The sequence below is a fragment of the Equus caballus genome, chromosome 8, assembly GCF_041296265.1.
Source record: "Equus caballus isolate H_3958 breed thoroughbred chromosome 8, TB-T2T, whole genome shotgun sequence".
Lineage (NCBI taxonomy): Eukaryota > Metazoa > Chordata > Mammalia > Perissodactyla > Equidae > Equus > Equus caballus.
In genome coordinates this window covers 99,080,428-99,107,538 of record NC_091691.1, presented here as the reverse complement: position 1 = coordinate 99,107,538, position 27,111 = coordinate 99,080,428, and the positions used below count along the sequence as shown (strand labels likewise).

The window sequence follows — 27,111 nt, the reverse complement described above, 5'->3', positions numbered from 1 at the left end:
GGCGCGTGGCGGGCCCCGCGCGCCCTCGCGCGTCCCCCGCGCCCGGGCGCAGCTGGCGCGGTCGGTCTAGTGCAGCGCTCGGCTCCGCGCCTCGGGCGCTTGGCTTCACCTTCAGAGGCGCGGGGCGTGCGCGTCCTCCTCCCCGGGCCCGCTGCCTCTTCCCCAAGGTAGGGGCTGGGGTGGGGGGCGGCGCGGGGCCGTGGGGTCAGGGGCGCGGAGATCCGGGCCTGGACGTGTCGTGAACCCCCGGTGTGCGCCGCGGGGGTGGGGGGCGCTGGGGAGGGGCTCCCCGGCGCGGGGAGGGGGGCTTGGCTTTCCCTGTTGGTAGTTGCTCCGCTCCGCAATTCCAGGAGAGGGAAGATGCAACTTCGGGCGGCGAGGCGAGCGTCCGGGAGGTGGTTTTTACCGCAGTGGAGGGGCGGGGTGGGGGCCGGGGTGGGAGCGCGGAAGAGGCTCTGGCAGTGTACACTTCGTCAAAGGCGACGCGGGAGGAGGGGAGCTCGGATGTGCTCTCCATCCATTAGGAGACAAAGAGCAAATTGCCTTACTTTAAAGTAAAACGCTTCGGCTAATGAAGGTGGGTGATGGGGCTGCGGGGCCCGAGGAGCCGCTTCAATTATTAAGGGTTTGGCTGATGGGATCGATGCCTGTGGGCTCCGAGCGCGGCTGCCTCGGGGACGTGTTTGCGTGGGGGAGGGGGGGGATTGTTTTTCCTCCCCCCTCCCCTGGCTGAATGCCCATCAGCTGGGAGCGTGTAAGTGACCATAACATTACAGAAGTGAGAGCGCCTGGAAGGGAAGTTAGGGCAGGGGTGGGGGTGGGGGGCGAGGGTTCTCGCAATGACTCCGAGAGGGGTGGGGAGAGGGGGTCTGGGTGTCAGAGACTCCTCGGAGATGCGCGCAGCCTGGCGGGGTTGGGGTTGGGGGTGGGGGTAGGGGAGGTATTGATCGCGATATATACCCGGGTATATGCAAGAAAAGAAGAATGCAGTGGGGTGTGTGTGTGTGTTTGGGGGGTGGGGTGGGGGTGGTGGTAGAAAAGCGCCTTGTCTGCCATTTCCAGGGAGAACGTACTGAATAGTTAGGATCAGTATTTAGATTAAACCGCCTCGTCAAGTTTTAAAGAAACTTTGTGTGAATAAGTTTGTTAAAAGCCAGCCGAGTTGGGTATTTAAAACAGCGGTTTATGGACGAAGGTTAGTGTGCGATAGAAATCAGCCGTGGTGGGCTGGGAAGCCAGTGGACCCCTGCTATTAGGAACCAGAGAAACCCAGCCTTTTGCCCGAAAAATGTGGGTCTGTAAGTTGGTCTCATTTATTATCAGCGTTAATAAGCACCCCGCAGCAGACCGGGATCAGACCAGGAGCTTCTGGCTCGTGTGTCTGTATCTTACTCATTCCGCTGGGCTTATTGATAAAGAACTGCTTGGTCTCCGGGTGTGCAAAGATCAACTTGCTCAGCCCTCTTTTTAAGTATATTCATTCTGTGCCTTATTTAATCCAGATGCACAAAAAGCCATTTGCAGCTTCATTGTTGGTTTACATTTTTTGAAAAGGCGACTGGTGTAACCTGTGGAATTTGAAATGCAAATAAAAGCCTGTGGGAGTTGAGGCAGAACAAATCAGCATTTATAAAGTGAAAAAGATTTAATGTCTTTGAAATCATTGCAGAGGAAAAAAACTGGAGAGGGGAGTGATTTTTCAGGGAGTGAATTGTGACGTCAGGTCTTTTTGGAAAAGATGTTATTTTTAAGGTCTGAAACCCGGGTATGTAAAGTGCTTACAGGAAAAACAGATTACAAGATTAACATCTGTTAACATGATCGTTTATCTCCAGCCAAAATTAGGTCAGTTCTTTCTTAAGGAAACACGATTGCTGGCTCATGCTTAAATAATAAAATTAAAATAATGAGTTCATAAATTAGGACAGGCGTTTGTTAATAACCTGACCTGTGAAAAACATTTTTTAATTTCGAGATCAATGAAAGGTCAAAGTCCCTTTTGGGTATTGAGAACAGCTCTTCACCCTGCGTCTACCCCTCCCGGATGACCCCCTCTATCCTTACTCCCAGCTCCGTCTCCGCCCCCACCCCGGATTGCTAATTTCCCTTTTCATCCACTGTGGAAGTACAAAATATACCTAAATGGATACTGTCTGACATCCCCCTCGTTAAAGAAGCCAAACTCTCTCGGCGCAGATGGCTAACTTTCAGAGCTCTGCTGTTGTTTTACCATTAAATGAAACGGGGGGGTGGGGAGGGGGGGGGAAGGAAACAGCCTTGCAAAATCTCCCTGCCCCCTGGGTGTGACTGACGGCTCTGTCGGCCAATCCGCAGCGGCTTTCTCCATTCCGGAGGTAATTTGGGGTGTGAGTGTGTGTGCGCGCGCGCGCGTGCATGCGCCCATGTGTCTGCACACTAAGTCCGACCAGCCCCGCGCATCCGCAGGCTTCTGCTTTGCACAGCTGTATGCCGTAGACGTGGACACGCTTTTACCCGAGTCTGCAGCTAGATAGGCACACGGCAGTCTAAATAGAGACGCTGGCTCCTCCGAGTGTCCTCCTGCAAAGAATGGGCACAAGAGGCGCTTTCGGATTCAAGTCGAAACCTGCTGAAGGGGAAGAAAAGGGGAGTGATGTGATTATGCTTCCCAACAATTGGGAAATCGAAATGTGCGGTGTTGTTCCTCTCGTTCCCACGCGGCAGGCGCGCCCTAGCGCGCTGGGGTCCCTGGGTGTTGGAGCCCACTCGCCAGGCGCAAAACGTACAGAGAACGAGAATTGTTGACACTGGTGTTAACTCCGTAGAAAAGAGAAGGACAGCATGTACCTTCCAACTTCAAATTTTATTTTTTCACTGGAAGTTGCTACTTAGTCCATGGCAAATTCTAGAATGTGACTTGCTCACGGTCGGTGAAAGTTCTGCTGCCCACCGACTTATGAATGCGGAGCGCTGGCCGCGTCTCCCCTGCACAATGGGCACATTCACGCGCGGAGTGCGTCACGGGCCGCCTCACGTTTCGTACTGGCTTAATCTGGCACCAACCTCCCTAGGAATATCGCTAGTGCGTGTGGAAGTATATGGGCCAGACCTGGCCAGGTAGCATCTCAGTTTCACTGCTGGAGTTGCTGTGCTGCTGCACTCGGGGATGGATGGTGCTGCTGCAGTGGTCGCTTTAGAGACCCACGTGTACCACTCCCTCCGGGAGACCCCTGCAGGGAGACCCCTGGGAGAGACCCCGCGCCCCGGCCTCGTCCACGCACGGTGTGCCCGGCTGCCGGGCCGCACCGAGGTCACCCGGAGGGTCCATGGGCGACCCTAGGCGACCTTCGTCCTACGCTGCAAGAACACAACTAGGTTACAAGGTGGTGTCCGGCCCCGCACCTACCGCTCGGGCCTTTTCCGCCCTCCACACCCAAGTTCGCCCCTTTTCTACCCCATCTCAGTGATCTGACGGATCGAGGAATGGGCAGCGCTGGGGAGGTGTCGCTGGATTAAATCATCCCTATTTCTGTATCTCCTGCGGTGCGGCGCTGGGCGCGGGTGCTGCTGGGGGGCGGGGGGATTTACCTGCCCGCCCCGGGGGCGGGGGCGGGGCGGTGGCCGCTGGTTGCTGGGCTTCCAGGGGGCGGGCCGTGGGCGGGGCGGGCAGCGCCGAGAGGTGGGGGAGGGCCCTGCCCGCGCCCCCGCCCCTGGCGCCCGCCCCCCGCCCCCGTCATGTGGAGCGGACGTCACACGCCTGCACTGTAACCCAAGAAGTGAAAGAGACCGGGACCCACGGCCCAACTTCGCACCGTAACAAAGGCGTGGGTCCGTGCGGGCCGGGGGGGTGGGGGCGGGACCAACTGCGGAGGGAGGGGGCAAGAGGGAGGGGGCCAGGGGATGGAGCGGCGGGACCGGGGAGTCGGGGGAGCCGGGGCCTGGCCGCTGCGGGGGTCTGTGCGGGGGTCTGTGCAGGGGCCCGGGCAGGGGTCTGCTCGGGGCCGGGGGGGGGGAGGGCGGCCCGGCCGCGGCGGGGGTCTGCGCGGGGCCGGGGGGTGGGGGCCTGGCCGGAGCTCTGCGCGGGGCCCGGGGGTGGGGGCCTGGCCGGGACGGAGGTCTGCGTGGGGTCGGGGCAGGGGTCTACTCGGGGCCGGGGGTGGGAGCCTGGCGGGGGCGGGGGTCTGCGGCCGGCGGGACCGCGCTCCGGGGCCCGAGGCGCGTTTGAGGCCAGGTAATTGGTTTCTATTTTAAACTTCACTTTGTTCTGGCGGAGGTGGGGCGGTGGGAAAGGCGTGGCCCCCGAGGACGATTACATAAGTGTTCACACCTGATCCGGTCCGGGCCGGGGGCACCGCGGGTGTTTGGGTGGGAGGTGCTGGAGGGCGCCGGCCCCGGGCATCCCCGCGTGGGTGTAGTGTCCTGCCCGTGTGACCAGACCCCGGCTCGGCGGTCGGAGCCCGTGTGGACTCCGGGGCTGTTTCTGGAAGCCCAGAGGTGCCCGTGGGCGTGGGGCCGGGCCTGCCGGCGGGGTCCACTGCGTAACAAAGGGGCAGGAGCTCCAGACCCTGGGCCGCGCGGCGCGCTGACCCAGCAACGAGTCACCAAAGGAACTTTAGACGGGGTCTTAATGAAACATTCCCCCAGAACCTGCCATAAGTCTCCAATCCTGACTAAAGATTTAAAAATTGATGCATCTCCACCCTGTGGCTGTGTAATAAATACCATGAAAGTACTGATCGGAGCAGAAGCGAGGGTGGATATTTCCCCAACAGGATCTTGTCCAGATTATTTTTTAAGCCACCCTATTAATATGATTGGAGTATTTTGGTTTAGGAATGTAACTGCTACTTTAAGGAACCAGGCATGCGTGCTATTTGATGAGATACTTTCTACTGCTTCGTAAAAAAGAGCTCATCTTATCATTTGTTTGTTCCTCCTTCGTTTTCTGTTGCATTCTTTCATTGTGGCGTGAAAATAGCCGCGTTATTTATATTTACACAGACCGGCCAGAATTAAATTTACCGCATGCCACTGCTGCACACGAATCAGAGAGTTTCCCCTTCTTGATAAAATTGCAGAGTGAGTTGAGCGCCGGCCAGTGGTGCCTGGGTCTGGGGGCTGGGTTAGAGGAGGAGGACATCTTTAGTTTCACAAGAGTCAGTCTCGTGCCATCTTGAATGGGCCCTGGGACAACCCGAGCTCTGAGCAAGACTCACGTATTTTGGTAATGGCATTAGAATTCTGACGTGTAAAGCTGCAAACATACCACGTCTAATATTTTTCTTAGTTCATTAGTAGGACTTTGTTTTCTTTAAACTTGCTAATTTGAATGTACTGAAACAGTCGGAGCATATTAACATTCCAAACAAATAAGAATCCCAAGGGATGTGTAAGAAAGCTCGTTAAGAGGAGTGGGAATGCCTCTCTAAAATGAAACAACAGCGAAGTAGTGTATTTAGTAGGTACGGTCCTCAACAACGCGAAGAGAGGAGTTCTGCTTGTTCTCGTCTGTGAAAGCTTTTGTTTGTCAGCGTCATCTTTCCGATGGCAGAGGATACTGAAACATGCTAGATCCGGAACCTTAGCTTTGGGCCGTGTAGCTGATACTAGGTGCTGATGACCAGACAATAGTTTACATCGTCAGTGTTAATCCCATTGTTATTTGTAACCGCCCTTTAAAGTTGACTGGCTGATTTACAGATGGACATTTTCCTGGGACCCGGAAGCCCTTACCTGTCTGACTCTAAGATGATGTCCCAGAGACCAACAGGAGTGAATAGGATGAGAGATGTTTTTGAAAACAGGTCGACGCTGAAAGCACGGTGCCTCCACGTCCACAAATGCCTTTCCCTTCCTTCTCCTACATGGGGATGTTTGAGTTTCATAGATGAAGCGTTTCATGTGCAGATTAAGTTTAGGAACAACTATGTGAAAAAGAAAAGGAGACTTTACAGAATACTTCAAAATGAGGTGTACTCCAACAGATGGTTTTCAGTCTTAGCAAACAGGGAAAAAGGATAATGTGACCTAGGAACTGAAGCAGAGTTTCGTCATGGATTGTCTTGAAAAACCAGTACTCAGTTTATTGGGTTGTTGTGGATTTTTATTTATTCATTTTCCAGAATACGTATTGGTCTTATTCATAATTTACCAGAAGGAATCTTTTAAAAAAGAATTTTGTGGGAGTGGCTGGAAGTCTCTCTGGAGATTGTGTTTAGAGTTTCAACTGCATTATACCTTAATGCCACAGAAATAGGAAACTGAAATATAAGCTGATTACGTTCAGCAGGAAGGAGCCTGTCTGAACGTGTGCGCCTTCCTTTTGTAATATGCTTGTTTTCAATGTTCAAGACATTACACTATTTTGGTTTTTATTCCATTTTCAACATTGGTGAAAAGGGCATGTGTTAAATAATTAAAAGTGGTATTTTGCTGATGTAACTAGATTTCTGATGAAGCGAAGCATCTCTGTTAAATGTCTGGAAACAACAACTTTTTCGTTGGTCGTTGATAGTCACACTGAGCTGGGGACATGTCAGCTTCCTCAGTGATAGGCACAGATTGAAGCAGAAGGGATAAAAGTAATGGAAGAAAATTAAATTTGATTCAATCTCTGCTGTATAAACATTTGCCTGTAGAAGGAACATTCCTTCTTCAAAGCAGATGTCTCACCTGCTTATAGTGTAGTGTTTATACATTTTAGGGCTTAGATAGAGTTCTCCTGGCACAGTCAATTAGTTTTTTCAAAAATACATCTCTTTGCTGCCCTAACCCCTCCCCCTCAAAATTCTGGAGGCTGTGGAAAAAGTGTAATTAAGTGGGATCTTACTGAACACAGTCCAGAGGTTCCAGGTGGGCCTGTGCACCGCGCTGACCCAGCCACCTGTGTGCCACCCCGGCTCTCCCGGGGCATGGCGGCCCCCGCACTGTGCAAGCACTGACTGCTTTACTAGCACCCAGCACAAGGACCTGCTTGGCTTGCTGACCACTTGGCGCCTTTGACCTTCACTCCCAGGGTTCTTGCTGTCTGCACATGGAGAGTTAATGGTATTTCTGTCTTAGCTCCCGGACGCTTCCTCTGTTGGTGGGAAGCTGCATCTCATTTGGCTTTGCGCTTTTCCAGGGATGGGCGCTGCGGGATCTCGATTTGTTCTGAAGTCTGTTGAGGTGGCGGTATAATCCATCCTGTGTGCGTTGTAGAGACAGGCGGCAGGGTGGAGCTTCCCGAAGGCAGATGGAAACGTGGGCTGCAGATAGGCATCCGTGGCGGCCATTCACGTTAGGAGTTTCCGTAGCAGCACTTCGACGCTGCCTTCCGCCTGGCATTAACTGGTGGCACGAGCCAGCCCACGGTGACGGTGGCCCTCCGCTGCCTCCTGTCCTCCCCTGGGGCTGTTACCCCAACCTTTCTACCCGCTGGCCCACAGTATGCTGGCAGCAGCCTGTTGAGGGTTTGAAGATCACTCTCGGGGCCACAAGAGTGACAGCATTTTTCAGATTCAAGCCTTGGCCTCCGTTCTCCCTGGTCCCGGGAACAAGTGGGTTTGGGGTTGGGGTGGTGGGTTCTCTTTGGAGGGGTGACCTCTGCCCTAGTGAGTTGAGATCCCCCCACCTCTCCCACCTCTCTCACCAGATGGGGGACTTTTGGGGGTTTTTTGGTGAGGAAGATTGGCCCTGAGCTAACATGTGTTGCCAGTCTTCCTCTTTTTGCTTGAGGAAGATTGTCGCTGAGTTAACGTCTGTGCCAGTCTTCCTTTATTTTGCATGTGGGATGCCGCCACAGCATGGCTTGACAAGCATGTGTAGGTCCACGCCTGGGATCTGGACCCGTGAATCCTGGGCCGCCGAAGCAGAGTGCACAGACTCAACCACTATGCCACTGGGCCAGCCCAGGGTTGGGGGGCGGGGGGTGAGTCCTCTTAATCATTGGACTCTAGCTGTGAATGTCTTCCAGTTTTCAGGAATATTGGCAAGTTGTCACATCAAATGTTTATTTGTGAAGAATTAATAAAATTAACCTTAAGGGAAGAATGAAGAAAACCTTTCTTTATGAATTTAAAGTGCTTCCCCATCCAGTTCTTTAAAAAGCATCTTTATTTTAAAATTAATTTTTTTCAAAAGAGGACTGTTTTAGGGTTGTGAGCTAAATAGCTATAGGGTGGATGCGTATACAGGCGCTATAAGTGCATTGCTTGCAGTTGGAATTTATGCTCTCTGCTAAGGTATAGTGAGTGTATTTTAGACGTATTGGTAAAAATTAGCAGTTGCAACTGTCGGTTCTCTGTCTTCTTTATCCCTTGCATCTGGCTGCACGTGATCTGAACAGCTGAAGCTTTTCTTTCCAGAGCTGGAGCTGGCTGTCATATTTATGTCCAGAATGCAGTGTTTTCCAGTGGCATACGTCGAATTGTAAAGAAATATAATTTTGTGGCTCTCAACATTCCTTAAAAGTAGTTTTCCAAAAAAGATCTGGCATTTAGTCTTGAATTCAAATGGTACTGAAAATTACAAAGCAGGAGTAATTAGAAATGCAACTATTTTTAGAAGGCAAACATGTAAATATATGTAAAATAATGAGTAAAACACCATACAGGAGAATAGAAAAAAATAAATTACTTAAAAAGCAACTATATCGAATTTAGATGCATTTTACTGTTTGTTTCAAATATATGTTCATTCTGGTAGGTTTTCTTTCTGGGTTTTTTTTTTTTTTTGGTCAGAAATTTAATCAAGTTGTTATGTTTTCAAAATTTACTTTGAGAGGTATTTTATATGATTGTGAAATTCAGATGGTTCCTCACCAGTGTGGTGAAAACAGGATGAAATATTGATTTTATTTTGTTTTCAAGACAGAATTAATCTGGTGTTTTATTCCTTCAAAAGCAGGTAGACTTGTCTCGCACCGATTCTGGCTCCCCCGGGGAATTGCTGATGTCAGCTCGGCCCTCGGATACAGCTGTCCTGTTATTTTCTTGCTCATTTAGGGGATGGTGAGCACAGGCTAAATGTGGTGTTAGCTTTCAGGACGTGTTAAATGGAGACTCTTAAAAATTGAGGTCCTGTGTGAAAACTCTGCAGATTTTTCTTGATGGCTAAGAATTAAAAAATTTCCTTCAGCATTATTTACTAACACTTGACAAACCATCTCGCCTTCAGCTCTTCTCACACTGAAGAAAGTAAAGGATATTTGTTTAGGAATTTTTCCTTTGTTTCAGAAAAGGGCAACATGTGTCTGTCTCTGCCATATGGCACTATTTAACCTATATTGCATGAGCTGGCTTGGTGCTGTGTTAGGCATTGATTTATTTCGGCATCCGAGAACATTCTTAGAAATTTAGTCCAGTGAAAGAGGCCGTGAAGATTGTCAGAGAGGCTGTTCGTGGCTTTAGCAGCTGCTCAGGTGCTTGAGGGTAGTAAGCAAGTGTCCCTGTTTTTTTTTTTTTTCTGTTTGGTGAGGAAGATTGGTCCTGAGCTAACATCTGTTGCCAATTTTCCTCTTGTTGCTTGAGGAACATTGTTGCTGAGCTAACGTCCATGCTCGTCTTCCTCTATTTTGTATGTGGGATGCCCCCACAGCATGGCTTGATGAGTGGTGGTTGGTCCATGCCTGGGATCCGAACCCATGAACCCTGGGCTACCGAAGCTGAGCACACGAACTTAACCACTAGCCACTGGGCTGGCCCCCAAGTGTCCCCTTTTCTTTTCCTAAAATAATTTTTGTGGGAAATAGTTTGACATTAAATGTTGGCTGCTTGTGTTCATTGAGGAAAACGCAGCGCCCCACGTGAGTAGCTAGAACTTCTGCTGGTCGCACATTTGCACCCTCAGGGTTGGGCTGGTGAGAAAGGACGTCCACTGTTAGTTCCTGATTACTCCACTGATTTTAACCGAGAGCTAAAAAATACGTGTTTTTCCCTTAAAGACTTAGCTGTTTTTTTTTTTTAATGGATGGATGAATCGGTGAACAGATGCATGGTCCTGTTTCATAGTGTAAGCTTTTATGGTGCTGCTCTGGGGTACCTAGAGGCGGCACTGTGATGTTTGCACTGACGACTTGTTTTGTTTACACATGTTGTCTTTGAGTTTTTGGATAGACTTGTGTTTAATTCACAAGGGGGCTTCTCCTGCCGTGTCTCAGGGACTGACTACTTACTTTGATGCAGAGCGTCGCGGAAGATTCTGCCTCCGTTCTCAGCATCCTCTGTGGCCGTGGTGTGGCCTCCAAAGCTGAGGTGTCTGGATACTCTTCTCTTAGTGCATCCCTGTCATTAGCTTTAATCATACTGTTTTTCCTGTTTTAAGGAAACAAGTAAACAAATTTATACTCATTCACGTGTGCACCCCCAAAGCAGGGCATGTGTGCACAGAAAGGTGGGCCTGGGTATCACTCAGAATTTCAGCAGAATGGGTGAAGGCTGCTTTTGCTGATGCATAATTTATGTTGACATTATCAGTGACACGGAGAGAACATTTTTATGCCAGTTTGAGAAAATACCGTCATTCACATTGATAATCATATTCCCACCAGATTTAGATTCATCATACCAAAGCTTTTCATGTCTTAGTGTGACCATTAGCATAATGATGATAATTTTCCCTTTGAGTAACACCAAGCGTAATTTAAATTAGTGTTATTGTGATGAGTACCACACAGCCCAGGTGTTCAAGTGGCTTCCTTATTTCAAAAACGGATTTTTGCTTTTTAAGATAAGAGGCAAGGAAGATGATCTCATTCCTAAAGACAACTTAAAAAATAACAATGTTGGTAAATAAGTGAATTCCTAATGTAAAAGTACTTGCCATAGCAACGTAAACTTGGGGACAATTCTGTAGAGTCATGGGATTAGTGGTTTAGTGGGAGGATTAAAATTGGCCTCAGTAAATTACCCTGGTGACAGAGAGGCAGAATCTGTTAATGGTTTTACAGGAAGATTGGCTTATCAGTTATTTTCTAGGTTGATGAAAGATTATGGGCTGCTTAGAATTTGAACTTTAGAAAGGAAGGTTAATTTTCCTAATAGCTACACATTTTTAAGTATCTGTAGGAATTGGTTAAAAAAGGCTGTTAGTGCAGTTAGAATTTGGGATTTTATACACATGTGGGAGACGATTTATGGTCCACGTTTGTTGTTGAGCTGCAAACGTTAAGGGGCAGTTGCCAGTGTGCATTTCAGGCGGTCGTTACATTAGGTCTTCCAACTGTCCGTGGAAATAGACCATTTTGGAAAGTGCATTAGATCTTTTGGGCCACAAAGCCTCCATTTAGATGCTTACAAGCTGGTAGTTTACTACACTGCACCTTCTTGGCCTGAGCGCAGTGAATGTGCTCCCCACTCCGGAGTATGACTTTTCTATCGGGTAGGAGGCCTAAATCGATGGTGTAGAATGACCACGAAGGAAAATGGTTACTTTTGTGATTATTTATGTTTCTTTGTGAATTTTTGTTACTTCTATTTGGATTTGTTTTAGAAGGTTAATATTGAGAGTTACATATACGTTATAACTAGCAGGAAATGTAGAGATGACTTTTTGCATGAATCCTGACATTTTATTGGTTGTGGCATGCTGAACGCACACAGCAAGGTGAGGTCAAAGTCCGCCTTCGAGATGAGCTTGTTAAGAGCGTGTAACGCTGATTTAGCAGGGTGGACTGTAGACCTGGGAGGGATCGGTCATTTAGGGCCATGGGTAGTATACTGTCCCCACTTCAGTTTCACTTTCTGATGCTTAGCTCTAGCTCTAGAGAGAAGAAAAAATCTTGCTTGAATTTTTGCATCTCTCAGTGGGGATATCATGTTAGTATGAGAACTGGATGGGTCGTCCCTGTCAAAGGCCACTGCAGCTTGGCAGAGCTCAGACGAGGAGACCTCGGGAAGTGCGGGGCACCATGGACACCCGGCCGCTGTTTGCACAGGTTCCCGGCTCAGCGCGGGGCCAGTGTACAGACTTTCTTGGGAAACCCAGTCTAACGCTCATACTAACATCACTTTCTATAAGAGAATGAATGTGGAAGGGAAATGACCAGCGTGGGATCAGAAGCCCTAAAAGAAAAAAGCTACCAAAGAATTGCCAGGAAGGAGGTCAGAGGAGACAAATGACGGTTGTGACAGACTGCCAGTCCCTGTTAGGCGTCCTGTCTAAGCTGCAGCAGCAGGTGGATACAGGAGTGCTGGTGCTGGTGGTGAGCCGGGCATCTGCAGGGCCAGTGCTCAGTGCTGGAGCAGATGACTGCTGAGGCCTGGAGACGCGGGGCTTTGAGAGAGAGCTGCTGACCAGAGCGGGTCAGGGAGGAGGCCCAGATGAGTGCCCCAGGGGTGGTGCGCATTTTTCCTTCCGCACATCCATGGTGTAGGTAGACAAGATGGCAACTGGGAGAAAGAGAAACTGGGGAGAGGAGCAAGCTGAACACAGTGACGTGTGCATTTCCCTTTTTCCTCTCTGATGGCAAGTCAGACACAGGGCTACACACAGCAGCCCGTGGGGCTGGCCGGCTGGAGTTGGGTCTGCTCCTGGTGGCTGTATGGACTCTGGCCAGCTGTTACCAGCCCGTGGAGAGGTCACTGAGCCTGCTCTAGTGAAATTGGAAGCTGGACCAGGGTGCAGTGAATTTTTCTTCTCTGTGCAAGAGCCGCTTAGAAAATCCATCTCCTTTTGCGTTCTCCATGTGAGCGAACATAGTGGACATTCTAGGTTTTCTCTTAAGAGGCAAAATTGGTAAATTGAGACCCAAATTTAGGATTTGTTTTCCCTTTTCTGAAGAAGATAGTATTGAGTACTTTTTCATTATTTACCTGAAGCTATATCCTAGGTGGTTTGCCACCCTTCTAGAAACTTCTCAAAATACGTGATGACCAGTGTACATTAAGAATTGGAAAGAATTATCTAATCAGTGTGATACTTTATGGACATCATCCTGGATGCCCTTGTGTGAGAATTTTTGCAGGCTTGTTTGAGTATCAGGCAGCTGAAATCTCATTTGCTTGTCGGTGGTAATGGTTTGCTTCTTTATACCCATCTCATTCCATAAAGGGTGTGCGCTGAGCTTGAGAGGTTACTCATTAAATATATAGTAAAGCATAAATAAAAACCAAGAACAAGAATGGAATAAGAAGTCACAAGAAGGGGAAAAATAATATTACCTATCCAGATCATAACGTTCCCTCCAGTGGGTGTCCCTGAACCAAAATTTAGAATCTGAGCTTTCTGGCAAGTGAAAACAGCGAAAGGTGGCCACTGATGTGTTGAATTGATGCTAAGGAGAAAGCTCACCAGTTCTGCTGTGAAAGAAAATCCTTTTTGAGCGCGTAACCCTAAAGAAAACTTTTTACATTGATTCGTGTATCGGCTGGTTTTGTACATATTTTTATGTAGACGGTGCCTTCAACAGCATTCTTAAGGCGATGCTGTAGTGGTTTTGGAAAGGTCCTTCCTTGTAGCTTCTCCAAAACGAAGAGCCAAGGGCTTAGGAACAAAATATGATGCACTGAGAGCTATGTTTTGAATCACCGTGACAGTATGATCCAAGTTACTGATCATTGGAGTGTCCCATTATGTTAGAAGTTTAATTTTTGTGACTGATGACTTATTCCAGAGTTGAATCAAATTTGGTGAATGCCTTAATAACCAGCCCCCCAAATAAATAGCTTGTAAGTGCTCTGTTAAGGCTCATTTCCTTTTCACAAACATCGATCTCATGCCTGCTGTGAGCAAGGCAGTGTCCCACGTTCTTTATGTGTGTTGTTTAGTATTCATAACAGTTATGAGATGGCTTGTCATTTTAGCCCCCTCTCCCCCAGGCGGACGCTGAGACTGGCACGGTGAAGTTGTTGGTCAAAGTCCCATGAGTAGAGTTGAGAAGACCATCTTTTGGGCAGCCGCCTTGAGGTTATGACCGTCCACACACTTGTTAAAACTTGTGTAGAGTTTGAGTCTTAGCCTGAGCTCTCTGGTACTGTATCACTGTGGAGGTCACATTATGGAAGACCAGTGTCCCTCCTCCTGGCCCCCTCCCCTTTCTAGGTGGCTGGGGTGACCAGTGAATCCTCTGAGAGAAGCTGGGAGCCAGTGTGTAGGGTCCCCGGAGCTGGAACTGAATCAGTTTATGGCCGTATCTGCTCTGAAGTTTAGCACAAGTTCTGAGGAATCCATCCCGAAAGAGAAGTTTAGAGGGCGCTCTGAGGATTTGAAGCAGGGGAAGTCCTGCCGCAGCCTTTCGAGCCAGCTGGGGGGGGACTCGGCCCCACCCTGGGCGCCCTGCCCTCTGCTTCTCTTGCCCTCTTGCCTGCCTGTCCACGGGCTTAGGGAGGTTCCCTGGAAGCCCAAAGCCACCCTCCTGAGCTTCGGAAACCCGGGTCTGTGTTGACAAAACCCTGGGGCAGAGGTCGGCAGACCGTCTGTGAAGGCCAGGTAGGCAGCGTTGCGGGCTTCGCCGGCCATGCCTTCTCTGTTGCGACGGCCCAGCTCTGCCTTGCAGCATGAAAGCAGCCAAAGGCGGTACGTCAGCGGATAAATACGCCTTATTTATGGACACTGAAATTTGAATTTCATGTGTCACAAAATATTATTTTCTTTTGATTTTTTCCACCCGCTTAAGAATGTAAAAACCATTCTTAGCTCACAAGCTGTACAAAAACAGGTGGCGGGCCACAGTCGGCTGACCCATCACGCTGGGACGGTGCTGCCCGATGGAAATACAGCGCATCTGTCATTTTAGATTTTCTGGTGACCACATGGAAAAAGGCTAAAGACATGCATAAAATTAATGTTAATAATATGTTTTATTTAATGCATACATATGCAAAATGTTCCTTGAACGTGTAAGTGATATAAAAATTATTGCTGAGATATTTTTTGTTCTTTTTTTACACTAAGTCCCTGAAATCTGGTGTGTATTTTACACTTACAACTCATCCCCATTTGGACTAGTCCTGTTTGGCCACCATATAGGTTGGTGCCCCTGAAGGGGGTTGTGATGACTTGCCCATTTTGGGAAGCCCCACCATCAGCCACGGCCAGGTGCTGAGGTGGAGTCAGAAATCTCCACCCCACAAGTTCAGCTGTGTCTGTTTTCGGTTGTTTTTAAACAAGGACACTAAGGGAAAATACATTCCTTTGGAAATATCTCAGTCGAGTCCTAGCAGTTTAATTAAGGGGAAGAGGTTCTTTTTCCCCACTCTCAAGATCTGTGCCAGGAGCCAGTGGTGGCCATGGTGGGGCGCTGAAGCATGCTTCCTGGGATGGCAGGAGGCGGGGGCCTCCCCTGGCAGGTCTGACCCTCTGTAAGTCCATGGTAATTAAGCTAGCACGCTCGCTCGCTCGTGGAGCAAAGAGCCATCCTATCTAGGTGTTTCCCTGTGTTCCCTGCAGCCAGACCCCCACCTCTGATGTAGCGTCTGCTAACTCAGATTTGTTAATTCTGGCATTGCAGTTGTATAGAGAGGAATTCCAGTGTGGGAAGATGCAGCCTCTGGCTTCGGGGCCAGCACCTGCCAGGGATGACTTGTGGCCAGATTTGGAGCCTCTGTGTGCCTTCACTTCTTCATCTGTGAAACTGGATGAGATGCGGCCTTCCCCGAGGGCTTGCGGGAAAGGAGGGCGTGGGTGCACGGCAGCTTTGAAAGGAAGTGGGCTGAACCTTTGCAGCTAGCCAGTTACCAAGCAGACAAGTTACAGATGAAGGCTCCTTACCCTGAGGCTGTCAGAGAGCAGGAGGAAGATCCTGGTGGTGTGAGTTTATTCTGTCTCATCTGGGATAGTTTTACATCTAGCATATAAACTGTAAGGAAATTGGTTATTCCTATTTTTTGCACATTAAAAAAAATCATCTGTTTTAGAAAGGCGATAATAATTGTGGTCTAATTCAATTAGGTAGATGTTGTTTATATTGCACATTAAGGCTTAAACCGGTTTTATGATAATTGGCATTTTAGTTTTGTTAACCTCATAATATAAAAAGCAAATTTACAAAAAGTAGAAACCATTACCTCTGTTTGGGTTAAGGTGTACCTGGAGTGAACACTGTGGGCAGAGTTAGTTTATTATTGTGTAAATTGGTGTAATGGCTGAGGATCAACAAAATGCTTGTTCTGTTGAGGAACAGAGTATCTCACTGAGATGGTCTGACCGACCCTCCCTCGCACATTCTTCGTGGGTGAACGTGTTCCTGCCTCATTTCTGCTCCTAGATCCTGTGCGGTTGTCGAATTAGAAGTCAGGACACTGTGTTCTGTATCAAAGCTTGTGAAAGTGCTTATGTTTTGGAGTTTCCACTTAGGAGAGCCATGTGGAAAGGTAGAACTTTTTTTCCTTCAGAATGAATCTAAACACATATATTTAATCAGTCTTTTTTAAATTGGTCATTTGAACATAATAATAATGATAAAAATGAAGGTTTCCCCCCGGAATGGGTAAGAATAATGCTTCAGGAAAGCTGTTTCTCAGAAGGAAGTAGAGGACTCTCCTTGAAGAAGATGCTTCTTTAAGGAGACGAGGGCTCGATGCCGTGTAGAGGATTTTTGTCCCTTTGTGTCAGCAGGTAGGATTCCTGTATTGTTCTGTGCTGCTAAGAGTTAGAGCGAGATGCATAGAGGCACCTGAACGGTTCTCGCCCTTGAGGGCCTTCCAGTGGGCCATTTTGTGAGTGCTGACGGTGTGTTTGGGGTGGTTCATAAGCCAGGTGAGAGGGGAAGGGAGGGTATTTACAATCATAAACTGGCCAGAATCACCTTCTGTTGGCATAGTGGACATCCCACGGGTGGGCATGAAAGCCTGCCCTCGTCTTCAGGAGGCAGAGCTCAGCTGGTCTCTGTCCCCGTGTATCTCAAGACAGCTGTTCCGTTTGCTTATTCAGTTTTATCCCATTTCAAGGTGAGACGTCGTTAGATTGCTTCCTCCTTCTGGGGCTGGTCCTGTTCTTTGTGGCAACACAGTGGTCTCCCTGTTACTCCTGCCCATAAATCCAGACGTTCAGGTCAGACGTTTATTATTTTGACCAAGGGTCAAGTTCCATTTCTTGCCATTGCAATCACGGAAATGCTTCTTTTGATAAATAAATGGTGTTGAAACAGACTAGAATTCTGTTGACTGTCTTGGGTGTGGAATGGCAGTATCAATGTTCAGAAAACTTATCATACTTTTATTTTGAATAAGATTGGCTAGCGTTCAGGTGGAATAACAAAGTCCAAATCTATATTGTTCAGCTGTGATAAAAAGTGCTATTTATCTATTTTTTGTTTCAGTGACTCAGCAAAACAGTGCTTTGGACCTGTGCAAATTTAGGTAAAGGAGTATTTCTACTTAAAGGAGAAATGTGAACCTTCAGTGTTAGGATCGCCATTTCTTAGTATGTGGACCTAAAATTCTTTGGAGAGTTTTGCAAATCCATGTATGTCTCAACGAGTTAGATTTCATAAGTGGGCCCTTATCTTGAAAATGCTTTAAGCCCCAGAGCCAGTCGCCCCCTAATGGCCATACATTTGGGGGGGTTCAGGACCTTACGCGGTTTCCGCCCGGTCGTGTGAAATTTATAGGTCTTCACTTGCCTTAGGATCTGCTAGTCAGATGGGACTCCAGTAGCACAGGAAATTAAAGTGTTCTGATTAAAACGTCCCTTTCTTGGACAAACACGGCTGTTTTTAGAGGTTGGTGGGAAACAGACACAGAACTGTAGCCTTACGTTTAATCACTCCGGGCAGAATTTCTTTCATATTCACTTGAAAGTCACTTTGTTGAATACACTTTAATATGTCTGCAGTTAGAGCTAGGAATATGTGCTACGTCCTCTTGTTAGAGGAGAGGAACTGTGGGAGCCAAGAACAAGCTTGGGCTTTCCTGAAAGCCCAAGATACTGACTTTGTCTTCTATAGAATTCCCTTTGCTGGCAGTGACTTATCCGAATGTCATTGTTCCAGGGGATTAATATGAACCTACGCGTTTTAATTGTTGAACCAGAATTAAAACATTGACAGCTGGTACCCAATATCTTACAGTGTCTGTTTCTCTTTCATAGGAGTATGAAGACAGACACAAGTAATTGGGTTTTAAGATGGATACAGAGATTTTAAAAAATAACTTACATAGGCATTCCCAAAATGGTATGAAGATGTGCACTTTTTGTTTACTACCATATAAGGGGCTGGTGGGGTGGGGTGGAATTTAGGGCAGATACACTTAACTTGATTTTTCAACCACGTATTTGAGTAATTATAGCCAAATACTTAGGGTAGTGTTCTCCTTGCCCAAATTAAGCTGTTTTTTTCAGGTAACTATACAAAATGCATAGTTCATAGACTGCAAAGACTTCATCATCTTTGCCTTCAAGATGTTTGCAATCTAAAGGGGAAAGTGCATTTTGAGAGAAAATAGCACGTTCGACATTTCACAACACGGATGTAATTTTATTTTATGCAAGAAGCTGTTTACAGAGTGCCTTCCACATGCCAGTCACCATATTAGGCATTTGCAGTAGTTTAATGTGTTTAGATCTTTAATATATATAAACTTTAATTTAAAAATTAAAATGGGATCATGTCATGTGAAGTTTTCTGCAATTTATTTTTTTACGTAACATCACAACCTACTCTTTTTGGGTTTTTTTGGCACCCGAGCTAACATCAGTTGCCAGTCTTCTTTCTTCTTCTTCTTCTTCTCCCCAAAGCCCCCCAGTACATAGTTGTATGTTCTAGTTGTAGGTCCTTCTGGTTGTGCTATGTGGGACACCGCCTCAGCATGGCTGGACGGGTGGTGCTAGGTCCACACCCCGGATCCAAACCGGTGAAACCCTGGGCCGCCGAAGCAGAGAGCACGAACTTAAACACTTGGCCTTGGGGCCGGCCCCACGAACTATTCTTTTCTTCGTTTGTTTTTTTGTTTTTCTCCCCAAAGCCCCAGTGCATGGTGGTATATCCTAGTTCTGCTGTGTGGGATGCGACCACAGCATGGCAACTGACAGGCGCTGTGGTTCTGCACCCGGGAAACGAACTGGGGCCACCGAAGGGGTGAAGCCCCAAACTTTAACCGGCAGGTCATCAGGGCCGGTTCCACACTTGTTCTTTTTAAGAGGATATGCACAGGACAGATGTTTGCACACACCCTTAGTGATGTCCAGATGCCCCATGCGACCCCGTTCTGACCCACTTGGAATGGATTCTGGCTGAGTAGTCCAGAGGAGCAGGCCAGTGCCCACCGGCTGGACATCCGCCTGAGGAGACTGCTCTCATTTATCCCCAGTGAGTGGACATTTGCCTTGCTGCCCGCATCCTAGTGTGCAGGGAGCCTCTGTGATGCACAGTTTCGTGCACGCATGGGAATATTTCTTTGGGATGAGTTCCCTGAGATGGAATTTTTGGCATGGAGGGGCATTTTAATTGATGGCTTCTGCCAGATTTCCCAGGGAAGTTGTCAGAATGCCATTTTACATCCTGCAGCCGTCAGCGTGAGCGAGGCCCTTCTCTGTCAGCACTTGCTGTTGTCGCTTTTAAGTCTCAGCCAACTGGATGGGGGAATCATCTCATTGTATTTAGAATATTTTGAATGTTGAGCATTTCATAATGTTTACTCATCACTTTCTTTCACCTGTTGATCTGTTGGTCAGTTTCTCCACTGAATTATTCGTGGTTTGTAGCTTTGCAAGAACATTTTGTTTATTAGAGTAATAGCCTTGTGCTTTGTGTCACAAGTATTTATCTTTTTTATGTCATTCACTATATGTAAGTTCTTTTTGCTCCAGAAACATTCAAATAGCCTCTATCTGAGTTGTTTCTTAAAAGGTGTGTGAATTTCCCTCATTTTTTTTTCCCTTTTGAGTGGGTGGAGGAGTGTATAACAGTTTTGATTATTGTGCTGGTTACTTTTTCTGTCCATTCCTAGGCAAATTTTGGACATTTGTATTTTACTAGAAAATCAGTAATTTCTTTCATCCATATAATCACATTTATTAACCTAGAGTTTTGAGAAACATTGTATTCTTTTAATTTTCCTTCTTATCAAAGAGTCAGTTATCGATTTCATTTATCAGTTTTACTATTTTTTCTTTTTTTCTGATTTGTTACTTTTTAAAATTCAAATGTAAGGGTTTTAATGCTTCTTTGGATGTTTCACGTACAGATTTTCTTTACTTTTTTAATTTTTTTGAGCAGTTCTGTTTATGAATGTGCTATAATTTATTTATCCATTTTGCCGTTGATGGATATTTGGGTTGTTTCTGTTAGGGGCTCTTGCAAGCGATACACATAAACGTTCTTGTACAAATTCATTTCTGTTGGGCGCAAGTTGACTGTGTTATAGGGTATGTTCAGCTTTTGTTGTTGTTGTTTTCTAGGAAGATTAGCCCTGAGCTAATTACTGCCAATCCTCCTCTTTTTGCTGAGGAAGACTGGCCCTGAGCTAACATCCATGCCCATCTTCCTCTACTTTATATGTAGGACACCTGCCACAGCATAGCTTGCCAAGCGGTGCCATGTCCGCACCGGGGATCTGAACCGGCGACCCCCAGGCCGCCGAGAAGTGGAATGTGCGCACGTAACTGCTGCGCCACCACTTCGGCCCCTTCTTTATTTTTGATGATGTAGCTGGTTACACCGTGAGCTTTCTTTGTGCCCCGTACATTTTGCCGTGGAACAGTGTCAGGAGAGGTTTTGCAATTGCTCTTTGATTTCCTCCTCCCCGGGAGTTATGAAGAGTTTAAAATTTTCCAAGTAGCTGAAGTCCTGGTAATGTTGTTTCTGCTTTTACTTGTTAATTTTTGGTGTCACAGTACTGTATGGTGGAGCTCGTGAGGTCTGTGCTGTGTTTCATTTGTGGAAGTGTTGGAGGCCTCCTGTGGTTTGCACGAGCCCGCTCACCTTTGCCAGTTGAGCCAAGTGGCAAGTGTGGGGTTGGTACTTCTGTATTAGATACACCTGACTTTTTAATTCAAATTCTCTATTATTTTTGCCTTTGAATCTGCCAGATTTAGGAGAGATTTGCTATGTCTCATAGATGCATTTTATCTCTGTTGATCTTTGCGTGCACTGCTGGAGTTTTTGCTTTATGTATTTTATTTTGTGTTATTTGATTTAAAGGTTTAGGACAGTTATGTTCGTTGTGATTTTTTTCCCCCCCTTAATAATTGTAACATGACTTTAGTGCAATTCAGTGCCATTTTTAAAGCAGGAATTGAACTTGTCAGGATCTTTTTGTTTTCACTGTTGCTTCTTTTTGCATTTCCTGCGGCATGTTGTCCACACAGCCAGCTTTTCTGAATTCCGTAGTTTTAGGTATGGCTTTTATAGAGAGCAAATAGTTGGATTTAGTTCTTAACTCTATCATAGAATCTTTATTAGTAAGTAAATTTATTCCATTTATAGTTATTGTTGAAACAGATTTATTTGATCATCTTTCTTAATTTTTTTTTTTTTTGAGGAAGATTAGCCCTGAGCTAACATCTGCTGCCAATCCTCCTCTTTTTGCTGAGGAAGACTGGCCCTGAGCTAACATCTGTACCCATCTTCTTCTACTTTATATGTGGGACGCCTACCACAGCATGGCTTGCCAAGTGGGGCCGTGTCCACACCTGGGATCCGAACTGGCGAACCCCAGGCCGCCAGGGTAGAACGTGTGACCTTGACTGCTGTGCCACAGGGCAGGCCCCTTTTTCTTAATTTTTTTTTTTGTTAAGATTGGCACCTGAGCTGACAACTGTTGCCAATCTTCTTTTTTTTTCCCCCCAAATTCCCCCAGTACATAGTTATATATTTTAGTTGTGGGTCTTTCTAGTTGTGGCATGTGGGATGCTGCCTCAGCATGGCTTGATGAGCGGTGCCATATCCGTGCCCAGGATTCAAAACGGAGAAACCCTGGGCCGCTGCAGTGGAGCGTGTGAGCTTAACCACTCGGCCATGGGGTCAGCGCCTTTTCTTAATTTTTTAAAAGACTTTTTATCTTGTTTAATGCTTTTTTCCTTTGTTTTCTGTGTGTTGGTCGGTGAGTTATGTTTTCTCTCCTTTAATTCCTGAAGTCGGAAGGTCTGTAGAAAGTTGAATGTTTTTAGTTCTACTATGGTTATATTCATAACTTTTGCTTAAACTTGTGTTTCTCAATTTATCACCTTGAGTAACAATATAATTTGACTTCCTCTGTGGAGAGATGAAGAAATTAGTTCTTCATCTTCTCTTACCTTCCTCCTCTTTCTTCATTTCTTCCCCTCTCCCCACATGGCTATCATAATTCCTTTTTTGGATGTTGTTTTAGTCTACTATTGTTAATTTATTATTTTTCCATAATATATATTTTATTTCAGAAAGTGTAGTAACTACACATTTATTTTATGTGTAGGTCACAGTTATTTAGACTGATTCTGTTTGTACTTCTGTGGTTACTGGGTTTAGTGATAATTGCCAGACTCGTTTCATCTGTATTTTCTCTGCTCCTGAGTTCTTGGAGTCATCTTTTGTTTGACTAGAGTACCTTTCCAAGTAGATTGTAAAGACCGTGCTGGTGAGGATGCTCGATCCCTGAGCAGGGCGGGTGCTGACGAGAATCCCGGAGATGGGAAATGGTCAGAGCCTGAAGAGCAAAAGAAGTTTGGTATTTCTTGGGCCTGGGGTGCGCGTGTGTGTGTGCCTGTGTGCACATGTGAGGGATGGCGGGTGGCCGAGGCGTGATGTCTGAGAGGTCGTCGGGCAGATCGTCCCGACCCTGTGCATCATCTTGAGGACTTGAGGCTCTGTCCGAAAGGCGGTGGGACGTTATGAGGGTGGTCACCAGTGGGGCGCTGGTGTGTTCTGGGTGAGCCCTCAGTGGTCCGCAGCAGGGGGAGCTCACCTGCGGGGAGACTAGAGAAGGGGGCCGTTTAGGGACAGTGGTCCGGGGCAGTCCGGGGGAAGGCTAAACAAATGGCTGTGAGGTGGGAGAGGAGGAACGGAGAGTGACCGGTTCACATGGGAAGTGGAATCCTGGGGACGTTGTGATGTATTGGACCTGGTGAGATGGAGGGAGGCCCAGGATGGTCTTGGCTCCTTCGTAGGGGGTGGAGGGACAGTGATGCCCTCAGCAGGTAGGTGGTCCTGGGGGCAGGAGGACAAGATGCAGCTCCGTGTAGACATGGTGAGTGTGGGGCTGGGAGATGCAGGCCCTCAGGATGCTCCGGGCCAGACGCGGGAGAGGCTGCACCAAGACAGGTTTGCCGTCCAGATTCCAAAGATTGGCAGTGTTACCGGGGCTGGGCCAGGATCTCGGGAGAGCTCTGGTAGACTTTGGGGATCTCCTGTTGAACTATATCCCACAGTCCAGCGAGGCCACTGAACAGGTCGGGGTAGAGGCCTGACCGCTCCAGGGTAGAATGTTCTGACAGTGCTGGCCCGGGCCTCCTGGGGTACCAGGAACACTTGGTGAGGACCCCATGGAATTGCGGCTGTAGAACTGGAGAAAAACCTTACAGTCTGCCCGTTACAGAGCACTCATTTCACAAAAGGGAAAGTAAGGGCCGAAGAAGTCAAGTGCCAAATCTGAGGCGACACATCCTGTTACAGAGAACAGGACTAAGGCCCAGCAGAGACTCCTGCGTGAGGTCCTCCTGTCTCGTGCCGGGTGTCAGAGGTGATGTAACAGCCGCACCTCAGCCCAGTTCCCCTCTCCCGGGAGGACGGTGGAGGCGGAGGACCCGTCACCTTCTGAGTTCACAAGGTTGGGGTTGGATGGATGTGACAGCCTTGCAGCTGGTGATACGTTGTGTGTACTTGTGAAATTATTCTTTAAGTTTTTGCTATAATAGTATTTTTATCTCCGCTGCTTGCTGCTTCTGGCCAACAGGAATACTGTGCCGTTATCTTTGATGTGGGAGCATAAAGCATCGGAAAGCTGCCTTTTAGTTAATCAGCTGACAGAGATACTTTTAAAGAAAGAAAACTGCTGAGGAAGGAGAAGGGAATCTAGAAAGAATTGAAAATCAGGTTTATGGAACTTATGGAAACACTTTCAAGGGCAAGGCAGGCCTTGTGGTGTGAGGGGTTTATAGAATCGTAGATAAGGAGTCCTGAGTGTGAGTGAAGTCAGAACGGGCTGTGCTTTTGGCCGAGAGAGGTTGTAAAATGTTTGCAACACAAAGTGAAATGGATTGCAATTCTCAGAATAAACCAGAGAGCACAGAAGAGGATTCGTATGGAATTTCCAGTCACGAAGAAGTGGGGCATTCCAAAGCTGATTTATAAAAGGGCTCCTTGGATCGAAACACCACAGTGTCAGTTAAATGCTGCCTCTGAAATAACTTGAACTCCCTCAAGCAGTGAGCATAAAAAGTGACTCTGAAAGCGTGCTTGTGTCGGGTAGAAATGCACCTTTATGGGGCCCTTCTTTCTGTGTACGAATTAGAGTTGTGTTCTTAGCGCTTGTGCTTTGTTCCAGAGCTAAGTGAAAAGTCGGGAAGGAAAAAGGGGCACTTTAGGTTTTTGGCCCACAGGCGAGAGGCTCCTAGCAGAGAACGCGAAGTGTAGCAAGGTCGACCATAAGCAGTGTGTTCTGCGTTTGGCACATGAAAATTGGCTGCCTCACTAGAAAAAAAATGTTTTTAGAACAGTTTGTGGGTTCTAGTGATGACCTCTGACATCTAGAAGTCTGGTCCTCATTTGGGATGATACTGTTTCAAGAGTAACGTATTTCCTGCAGTTTTAACAATAGATTATGTACCTAATGAGGCCTATAGATACTATTCATGTGTGTTTAGGATTTTTAAGGGAATACAGTATTAAAGCATTTTAAATGATTTTAAGCATTTAAAAACTATTTTTATTTTGCATTTTTTAGTGGTAAAATATATATAATGTAAAATTTGCCATTTTGACGATTTTTAAGTGTACACTTCAGTGCTTACCTTCGTTTTATAATGAATGAATGTTAGTTGAGAGGAGCATAGGGCGACCGTCTGATTTTCTGAGTACGGTGTGATTAACCTTTCAGGTTCCAGGGCCTTCGAATGGAAGAAGATAAAAATAGAAAATGAAGCCTCTGCTTAATCCCAACATTAAATTATATTTTTAAAAATGTTAAAGTTTCTGGTCAGGAGACTAAAATCACCATAATCCCTTTTATCTAAAAAGTGAATCTCCTCCCTTGACCAAACCCTGTAATTTTATTTAATTTCTTCTTACATTGAAAGAAAGCGCTTTTCCCCGAAATGCAGTAGTGGAAACTATTACTAGGTTTTTGGTTATTTCGATGTAGAAGGGAAAATATGTAACCTAAAATCTTGAGTACTTTCTTTTAGCTGTCCTCTCTGTACAATACACACATTCATAGACCTTTACTAAAACTTATTTTTAAAAAGCTCTCTAAATATAAAGATATAATGAGTGTAACTTTCTTAGTAATTAAAAAAAAACAGGACAGCAAATCCTTAATAATAGTAAGTTTGGCTGTAATTTTGGGCTGGTGACTTCACCACACTTCACGCTTTACTAATTTTGCATTTTGCTGGGAGAAAGCAAAAACTTTGTTCCAGCGAAGGGAACCTCAGCACACCCTAATTTGACTCCAACAGTTATTTTTATTCAGGCACACAGAACTAAACATGTGGAAACACTATAACTTCATTTAAAAAAAAATATTCAGCAATGGACTTTAAATGCCTTTAACACTGGGATGGGAAATTGGAGAGCGGAGGACTTCCAGACCTGACGTTCTCTTTTGACGCTTCTTTTTTCGGTGTTGTACCTCAGCCGTCCAGGATCTGTCATGGTTAAGAGAGACATTTGAATATGTGAAGGAGTCGTAAATACAGTCCATATACCCAAGACTCTGCTTTGAGGACTAAACCATAGAATTAACAGTGGAGGGTCGATCGACATTTTCATTTATTCCCCTCAAGAGAGAGTTTCTGTTGTATAAGCAACTGGTGTGATGGTTTTTCTTCTTGAGTGAACATGGGCCTGCTCCAGATCACTGGGGCACACGTTGAAGGACATTGCCAATCTTAATTTTGGTATCTGTGCTTTCAGATATACACTTTTCTGTGAAAGTGGGAAGCAGTGGTTCCCTGTTTCTCAACCTTTCTGACCCATGAGAGCGTGCTGCAGCCAGTCTCCCTGTGTGGGTCTCCCGTGTGCACCAGGACACCCCCCCCCCCCCCCGCCCCCGCCGCCGTGCCAAGGTGGATGTGTGCGTGTCTGAGAGGTGTCCTGGTTGTCCATGTGGGCGCTGAAGGGTCTGTTTGCAGATGGGCACGGCCTGGGTCTGTGTACCCCCATCCAGAATCACTCGAGGTGTTCACTGGTTCTCTGGGCGGAAGTTTGGAACGTGCTCTTGCTCTTGTTGGAAAGGCTGTCCGGCACCACAGAGGGAGCTAGAGATCAGCAGGTAGCGATCAGAAGCACGAGTCACTGCCTTCCTTTATTACTTTGTGCTTTTCGTGGGGCTGCCTTGAGAGGCTGTGACGCATATGGTTATTTTATGCATGGAAATGGATTTATCTCCTAACCGAAAAATCAGGAATTGAATGTACTTACAGTTTGAACGTGTCTGCAGATGCAGGAAATTACTAAACTTCTGCTTCGAAAACGAGGCTGCCCATGTGGATTGCGAAACATTTTTGAGGCTCCGACTCTATAAATTGACCTGATGTCTGTCTTTCTGAAGATCGCAGTTTACAAGTGCCAGAACCTGGGCCGGGACGCTGGCTTCACGTTCTTGCTCTCTCCCAACGCATCGTGTCACCTGCAGCCATTGGGGAAGGCTGGGCCATTTCTGCCCCAACAGTGTTGGTTAGCATCTGGTTGGGGCGAGGTAAATCCCGTGGTGACGTTTGCTCTGTCACCTGTGAGGTCACCTTGTCCTTTGCTTTTGGCCTAATTGTTTGTTCTCTGAGGCGAGAGAAGCGGGACTAGCCATCCCGACGTCCTGGCCTCAAGGTTCTCGGGGATGCTCGTCCATGAGACCCCAGGGTCTCCCCCGCCTCCTTCCGGCCCCCCTGCGCCTCCCCGTGCCCTGAACGTAGCCCAGGGGCGCTGCTCTCACCTGCCTCTCTGGGGAGCCCAGGTCCAGGCCCCGCCTCCTGTCTCTTGGTCCTCATCCAGCTCTTCCGGTCCTCGTCTCCTGCTGACGGGACTTGGGTTGCTCTCCGGTCCTCTGGAATCCAATGTTCCATTGTCAGCAGCGAGGGCCTTCG

General features: G+C 47.1%; 1 protein-coding gene across 4 annotated transcripts in view; it reads left to right on the top strand.

Moving 5' to 3' along the window:
- The first annotated feature begins 9 nt into the window (after nucleotides 1-9).
- The window catches only part of ZNF516 (zinc finger protein 516), a 120,425-nt gene continuing 93,323 nt past the window's right edge, over nucleotides 10-27,111 (top strand). For 2 of the 4 annotated variants that reach the window (XM_070275871.1, XM_070275866.1), the window contains exon 1: nucleotides 3,691-3,807. The gene's annotated coding sequence lies outside the window, so the exon portion shown is untranslated. Of the gene's footprint in view, nucleotides 168-442; nucleotides 578-3,690; nucleotides 3,808-27,111 lie in introns of those variants that run through there. The other 2 variants (XM_023647999.2, XM_070275867.1) reach the window with 2 other exon arrangements.